This window comes from Mytilus galloprovincialis, chromosome 4 (genome assembly GCF_965363235.1).
Source record: "Mytilus galloprovincialis chromosome 4, xbMytGall1.hap1.1, whole genome shotgun sequence".
Classification (NCBI taxonomy): Eukaryota; Metazoa; Mollusca; class Bivalvia; order Mytilida; family Mytilidae; genus Mytilus; species Mytilus galloprovincialis.
In genome coordinates this window covers 67,383,309-67,391,749 of record NC_134841.1, presented here as the reverse complement: position 1 = coordinate 67,391,749, position 8,441 = coordinate 67,383,309, and the positions used below count along the sequence as shown (strand labels likewise).

The following is an 8,441-nucleotide window of genomic DNA, read 5'->3' as shown; positions in this document are numbered from 1 at the left end:
AGCAAGTAAAGTTTATGTATATTGCTATCTAACATAAGACAATGGGAAATCATGTCATGACATGACATGATATGTCAAAAAGCGTGTGAAAAAGCGTGACGTAGATGCGGACTTGTTAATATGCATTAATGTGGTAATGTTCATAATTTCATACAAATTTGTGAATATAAAAAACCAATATATATTGTACTGTGAACTTTTATTGTATTAAACAGTGGTCTGTTATGTTGCTTTTAAAGCACCACCACTAGGCACATATTCAAAACAACTGCTAGTTTCAAGTTTAGTTACATTTATTTGATAACAGCACACAATACAAATGTAACATAGTCAAGTTCTGATCAGAATTCAGTGTCAATTTCTTTATAATTGAAAAGGCTCTCCCACAGTAGGAATTCTAGTAGCTTCATCAAGATTTGAAAGAATGTCATAATGTTTGGTTTTTTTTTGGCAATGTAAAATGTCATCTATTATCTCTGCCATTGCTCCCATTGCTATTGCCTGGTTAAAACTGGGTAGTTCATCAGAAGAAAGCTGGTACTATGAGAGCTGATCCAACAGTTCTGTGATATCTTTATCCCCATGGCCTGTAGATTTCTGTTGCCGTGTTGGCTAGATTTGAAACTGAAATTGAAGAAGAAAAATGTTTTATAAATTTGATTTCCATTAGATAAACTTGTTAAATGCTTATTCAAATAGCTACATTGTATTTCTCCTCTCACATGTATTGTTTTTTATCATTGCAACATACAAATTATGCGTTACTTGTCACTCGATCATTTAAACTCGAACTCCAAAATATAATTTATAAATCTTGAATCTTGCCGTACACATCGTTTTGGCTTTAACAATCGGCACTTTAGACGACGGTACAGGCCCTGAAAGTGACCTCTTTCTGTGCACATTTCCCCTATAAAGTGAATTTGAAAGAAAATCACAAAATCGTTAAAACTAATCACAAACTACTTACCTTTTACTGTTTGTCCATATGAGAAAAATAAACGGCAGCCTTCTAATTTTTCGGTATTTATCGCCGAATAAGGTAAAAACCCGAGAATAGCGATATCACTAACGACCAAAAAATGAAAAGAACGAAAAAGCGTGTAATTGCGTGTAAAGTGGTGAAAAGCGTGTACACGCCATGTGACAAAATCCTCGCGTGTAAACCGTTGAAAAAGCGTGTATTACACGCGAATATCATGTCACTTGACATGTATAAGTACTAATCCAGTAACAAATCTCATTTTGTAGTGTCATTTCCAAAAAAGAGCAATCAAACTTATCAGTGTTCACTATGAGGAAGTTTTTTACAAGCTATTGGTTCCTCTTTATTGAGTTAGTGCAAGTCTCTCAAACTACCCACACATTGGTCATCATGTCAGCCACTGCCTCACCTAGATTTCTCCGCGCCTGTTGATGTCTACACCATCGTCCGTCTTCGTATTCTATGCATTCTACAAGCTCCGTCACAGCTATTAACCCTCCCTCTGAGCTTTTACCACCTTGCCCACAAATCCAACTGCTTTATTTCTATGTAGATATTTTATACGCATCATTTTACTCGGAACTTCTACTCAATATAACCAAATAAACGGAGAATGTGTCCATTGGACACCAATAATGCCCCAGCTAGCATATATAACATCATAAAGAAGGGTAATGTTGGGACGTATGTGCGTACTAACGGACAAGGGTAACACTTAATGCTCACTCCGAAGCGGCAGGGAATAAAAAATCGGACGTTTTTATACTAAAAATGAGCATACCCGACCAATTCCCGAATATCCCTACGACCTATATACGATCAGGTCGATCTGGTCGGTGGTAGGGTAGAAGTCGTAAACAGGCCCGATCAAGAATTTGGTTGAGCTTGGTCGTGGAAATTTGGACAATCGGGGTCATCGAGCTGATCTGATTGAATTCAACTCGAAATCTTAACTAATCTACATGAGACTTAAATTCAAATCTCACACAAACTCTACCTCAAAAAGTGACTCTAATTCAAAGTTTCAATGTGACTCTAACTCGAAGTCCAACTCGAAACTCAATGACAAGTAGAACTTTAATTATATTAATGGCATGAATTCGAAATCGAAGACTACCTCAAAGTTTAACTCGAACAGTAACCCGAACTTTAATTTGAACTCTAATTCGATGGATGGCTATAATCATCCACATACAACATGGAAATCGATCTAAAAATAGAACAGGTTTTTCCTAATTGGTCACGTGGTTTTACCTCATCAAGTAATGGGATAACCACATCACAGAATGACACGATCACATCAAATAATGTAACAAACACATCAAGTAGTGTAAAATCGTCAAATTTTGAAACATCATTACGTAATGTTAAAACCATATAAAGAATAGCCGGATCATCATTACGAAATAACAAAACCACATCATGTAATGAAACAACTACAAAACGTTAAGTCACATTCACATCAAGTAATGTTAAAACCATATTGACTAATGACACAACCACATCGAGTAATGGCAAAACCATATTGAGTAATGACAAAACCATATTGAGTTATGACAAAACTATATCAAGTCAATACGAAATCATAACGTGTAATATCGAAACATCATCAAGTAATGTCAAAACCATATTAAGTAAAGACAAAGTATCATCAAGTAATAGTAAAACAACATAAAGTAATATCAGAGTTCCACAAAAGACAGCTGTGGCGTGCCATATATTAAAGTTATTTGGTGTCTGAGGTAATGTAATGACAGTTTTATGGGTTTTATGGACAGGCGATTGTGGCTAGATATATTTTCCTTGTCTATTTTTAATTCAAGTCAGGATATGACAATCCTTGTCCATTCGTTTTTTATGCGTTTTGTTATTTGATTTTGCCAGGTGATTATGGACTTTCCGAATTGATTTTCCTCTAAGTTCAGTATTTTTGTGATTTTACTTTTTAATTGGAAGAAACAAACTATTTTAAATACTACAGTCATTAAATTAACATGTACGATAACAATCAAAGTGAAAATGTTGATTGACATTTAAATTTTATTATGTCATAGTCCATTGATAATAAAAATATTAATAATTTTATTTTTTTATCAGAAGAATTTTTTTTAGCCTCTGTTTGATTCTAACATATTTTGCCGGGAATAAGTCATACATTTTTTAACTAGGGTAGAACCTACCACAATTTGAAAATTAACATAAGCACAATGTGCATATGTGTATTTATATAAAAGTTTTGTGGCCTCGTCCAAAATTAATTTTAACTCCATAGGTCACTGGGCCTTTGCTTTCTTTTCAGCTGAACATTTTTTGTCCTTGGAGAGGAAATTACTTTAAATTCGTGTTACAGATCAAGTTCTGGGTTTGTTCTGGTTAAACATTTTCTTAGTAAGTTATAATCCTTGGCCATATATAATTACTAGAAAATATCTATTGTCCCCGTGGTATCGAGTACTCATGGATTGTGTAGTGCTGCCAGCCATTGAAAATATTGGCAAATTATGATCATGGTTATTCCCAACCACGCCTTCAGTACCAACTCAACTATTTCTTAAGAAGAAAAAAATTATGAAAATGATAGCAGTTTCATTATATTAATTATTACAACAAAATCCCTGGACAATTTTCAAAATAAACGCTTGATTAGTTTTTCCATATGTTATATAAAAAACATAAAAAGTTATAGGGTAAAAAACATTTAGACTATATATATCATTTCAAGTATCTATAATACATCTGATATCGGTTTGCCTTTTGAAATCAAGACTTACGTGCAGTAGTTTTCTGAAACTTCTATGAAATACGCCTTCAAACAGTAATTGCCATATGTATTATATACTATAAAATAAAATGTTGATTAATAGATAATAGTGATTCAGGATAAATATACCATTATAGATAAAGGAAAATGACACTTGAATTTCGAAAAAAAATGTATATCGGTTGTAATAGAACAAATATTATTTATAAGAGTTTTTAAGTATATTATCCGCATAATTATTTAGTGTAAAAATAACTTGAAACTTGTTAGGAACAAGGACATATTTATTATAAAGGATATGAACTTTGACTTTCATACAAGGAATGTTACATTATCATTCACTACTATTGTCATCTCAACAAATCATTATTTACAAAATCAGCGCCACGTACCCTATGAATTTCAAAAAAGTAAATTACTAAAATAGAGTAGGCCGAGCTATACCGGTAGGTGCAAAAGCACAACAGATTTGCTACATTATCAAACGAATGTTATCAGGGTTGTCAAATAAAGTGGTTTTGTTACCTTTTACACTTAATGGCGTAATCTTTAGTAAGGTGCAACGAACAACGCATAAAACTTAGTATATATGCAACTTAAAATTTTAAAAGACTAAATATTTTAATGAAACTTTTTTTTCTAACTAAATGATATATATTTCAATTCTCGATTTTATTTTAAACCAACAGAACAGATCAAAATTTAATACATGACACATCAATAGAACTCAGTATTTATAGTAAAAATAGTTCTCGGTGGGCAAGAGGTCTCAAGCTACTTCTATTTCTAAATTAAAAATGATTTCAAAAAAGTTGAATGCAGCTATCCTGCTTGATAAATCAAAAATCAAGTCGATCATACAATTGCAGATAAATTAAAATATGATGATAATGAAACATATCTTGCCAATTACCTCATTTGAACACATAACAGATTCCAAAAATACAAGGAAATATACATTGATATAAAGGGAAAAATAAATATATTGTAGGAGTTTCAACAAGCATTGTCACAACTATTCAACATAATATTATCTAAACCTTCCGACCCAGAAGATGAACTGACATTAACAGATTTACGAAGTTTGATGACGTCAGATTATTAGGCAGTGCTACCAAATGTCATAGAGACCAAACAGTTCGAAATTTGTTGACAAAACAGCTACGGTAACTTATTCCTAAGATAGAACATCCTTAAAATATATTTCAAATAATTCAAAGTTTTTTAAACAGTTTATTTAGAATTATTACAGTATAATATCAATGATAATTTAATTTTACAGTATGCTGCTTCAGAAACAAAATTGTGATCTCTCAATTGCTGCAGGTCACTACATCTCTTTTCTAGTCAATAGTTACATTATGACATCCATATTGTATATCAACATAAATAAATCTTAAAATATATACAACACTATGATAACATATATGTTTAAGCTTTTAATTAGTGGTTGGTTTATTAAAAGTGCCAATCTCTGTAAGAAGCAGGCAATTTAGAAGAATTTCAAAAACATGATTCCAAAATACACACTGACCTGACCATCCTATTTTGAATTATCCTCATTATGATTTTAAAATGGTAGGTCTTTCGTTTCTATTAACGCGTCTGGCAATCCGAGAAATCTCAATTTAAATTTTGGTTAGAATGATAACAAAACGCAATTAGCTCCCCCTTAATCAGTAATTACTAGTGCATTTCAACCAAATTATATCTTCAAATTGAAATATCAGAGCATTAAAAGGACAATTATGTTATGTTCGTGCACCGTTATACATTTTGAACTTATATAAATGTTAACTTGAGTGCCTGGGTACTTGTTTGTCATAATTCACCACTGCCTGAATCTTAGCCAGATTGGCACTTTAAAAATTGGCCATCTTCTAAACCTTAGATCTTTTTAAAACAGTTAGAATTCACGGCCGACACTCGGCTAACCGAGAGATTGGTCGGTTAATCTATATTGAGTATGCGGCTATATGGGCGATTGGTCTGTTAATCGGGTTGGTTATACGTCTGTTAAGAGTAAAACGCTTAATTTAATGTTAAACTCTATTAAATATACAGATTTTTGGCATGTTATAAGAACCAAATCAAAAAAAGAAAAGTGTCTGACAAAATGATATCTATCATAGAACATTTTGCACTTGTAAAAACATTTCTTAGTCTGCGCAGTTTTCAGTAAAACTAAAAGGCGTCGCGCAAGTATGTAGTATTTATGCTTATACGCATAGCATTTTTTTTTAATAAAAGGCGAAACAAACAAATTTAGATATCATTTAAAGGACAGAAAGTAGTACTGTGGTTCTAAAAAATAAATTGACATTAGTAAATATTTCATAATTGTAAAATAACGTGAATAATACCACGTTTTAGTGAAAATTATGGGAATTAAGTCTGTTAATGGGTTGGACAATTGAAATTGTGTCAGTTAAGAGTTATTTATCCACGACAATAATTTTGCTACCTTTATATTTTCCCCTTGAAAAAATTAAGAATGAGATGTTCCTGGGTAAACAAAAATGACAATACGGTGCCACCGTTTCCTAGAAAGAGCATTTTTATTTTGACTTTCTTTGCATTTTATTGAAGGGTGTGTCACTTCAATATAGCGTGATATGGATTGGCCTCTGAAATATGCATGAATTTTTTATTGACGTTTTCAATCAGCCTTAATTTTTGTGTCTGTTCAAAGTAGCACGTTCTCAATTCCGACTGAAAGTGTCTTTCTAATACAACACGGGGTACATATAACGTGTTCTCGTTCACATATGAACATGATATTTGTCACTGTCAGCATCATCCAATTGGTTCTTTTCTTCTATTACTTAATCATATGTTGTTTACAAATCACTTTAAAGAAGTAAACGGAAAGGAGCGAATGCAGCTACATTTGGTTATTTTAAGTTTCAATTCATTTTATTCCGTTTAGTTCCTTTCTAAATAAGTGCAGAGGAGAACTACAGTTGTCTATGGTGGCCGGTGAAGCCCATTTCGCGTTTTCGCGATTTCGCCTTTCATATTCTTTGGGCGAAAAGGCGAAATCGCGAAGTCGAAAACGAGGAATCGTTTTCGCGTTTTCGACTTCGCAATTTCGCGTTTTCGCCATATAGAATATGTAAGGCAAAAACGCTAAAGCGCTGAAACGCAAAATGGCATTAACCTGCCACCATAGTATATGTTATGTTTCATTGCTCATGTGTTGTTTTCGTATATTTTAGCCGCTCGTCTTGAGCCTACTCATTTGATCCGATAACACCCCATATAGCAATAAATTATACTTTTATTGCCATTTATAACTCTTAATAGACCAATTAACAGACCGGGTTTTATACATCCGACCCATTAACAGACCAGGTTTTAAATAAAGATTGATTTAATTCACCAAAATACAGATTTTCGGGTAGATTTTTTACACAATGATATCACAATATGGTTAACAAACATAATGCCTTTGTTTTTTCGATGTTCCAAATATTGAATGCAAGTATTACTAAATTTAACCAATGTGTCATTTTGTGTACATTTTATGTGTGTAAAATGTGTATAAATTTATTGATGAGTAACCCGCCTTTTCATTTTATAGATCGTACATCGAAGCTAGAAAAATAATAATCACACCACTGAATTCAGTACATTGAATTATTTTGTTAGACATGAATACTTTTTATAATGAAAATATATTTAGAAAGTTATACAATGAAACATGCTGAACTTTCAATGATTTTCTCGATAACACTTTAGCCAACCCGATTAACAGACCAACCACCGATATAGCCGCATACTCAATATAGATTAACCGACCAATCTCTCGGTTAGCCGAGTGTCGGCCGTGGAATTGAAACTATAATAATACATTTTATTTTGCCGGTTCGCCGTAACTACATTGAGGTAAATGAGGCAAATGCCTCATGTTTTAAATTTAAATTTAAAAAAAAAAAAAAACTAAAACAAAAGATTGTCTTCATATGATTGTCTTCATATCAAATTGTTTTCACTGAAAGTGTCTTGCAAGAAGCAAGTTCTCTTCACTCTCTGATGTCGCCCCTGCATATTTTCCGTAATCCATGTTTCTATTTTACTTTTGGTTTTAGAGTTGATGGTCTATTGTTTGTACTTCTGTGTCCCGGGTTTGTCTTTTGTTCATTTATTGTCCTACTTTATGACTAGTCTGAGTGTTGATTTTCATTTGTAAACGTGCCACGCTGTGTAATGTTGCATTTCCACCGATGTCCAGGCATTATGCTAGAAAATATTTTAAGAATATACGATGCTACTGGACACAGAAAAAAAGTGGTCGTTTCTGCATGGAGAATTGAACTTGATATCAAAGAATACGAAACTGCCTTTCTTGTATATAAAACCATACCCAATTTTTCTTAGTATGGATTGCAAAATTAGGTATTTTTTGTAGGTGAGATATGCACAGAAGTGATAGATATGTATTATAAATATAGAAAATTGAATATCTTAATCAACAAAAAAATAAATACTAAATAACTGTATCATATACCCTAGCGCCTGTGGATAAAACTAGATAGCTGACATGGTTTAAATTCAAGTAAGACCACCAATTTCCCGGTATCAAATCATTTGTTAAAAAAACATCAATGTATTGCCATATGACCTTTTATATTCAAGGGTTAAACTTGCATTAAGTCGTGTTCAGACCCTTTAACAGAAAATAAAGGAATATGA

General features: G+C 32.5%; 1 long non-coding RNA gene across 1 annotated transcript; it reads right to left on the bottom strand.

Moving 5' to 3' along the window:
• Positions 1–275: 275 nt before the first annotated feature.
• On the bottom strand, positions 276–1,211 carry LOC143070720 (uncharacterized). Its single transcript, XR_012976660.1, has 2 exons — positions 971–1,211; positions 276–624 (listed from the first exon to the last, which is right to left on the bottom strand). It is a non-coding gene; the product is annotated as an uncharacterized LOC143070720 (long non-coding RNA).
• Between the last annotated feature and the right edge of the window lie 7,230 nt (positions 1,212–8,441).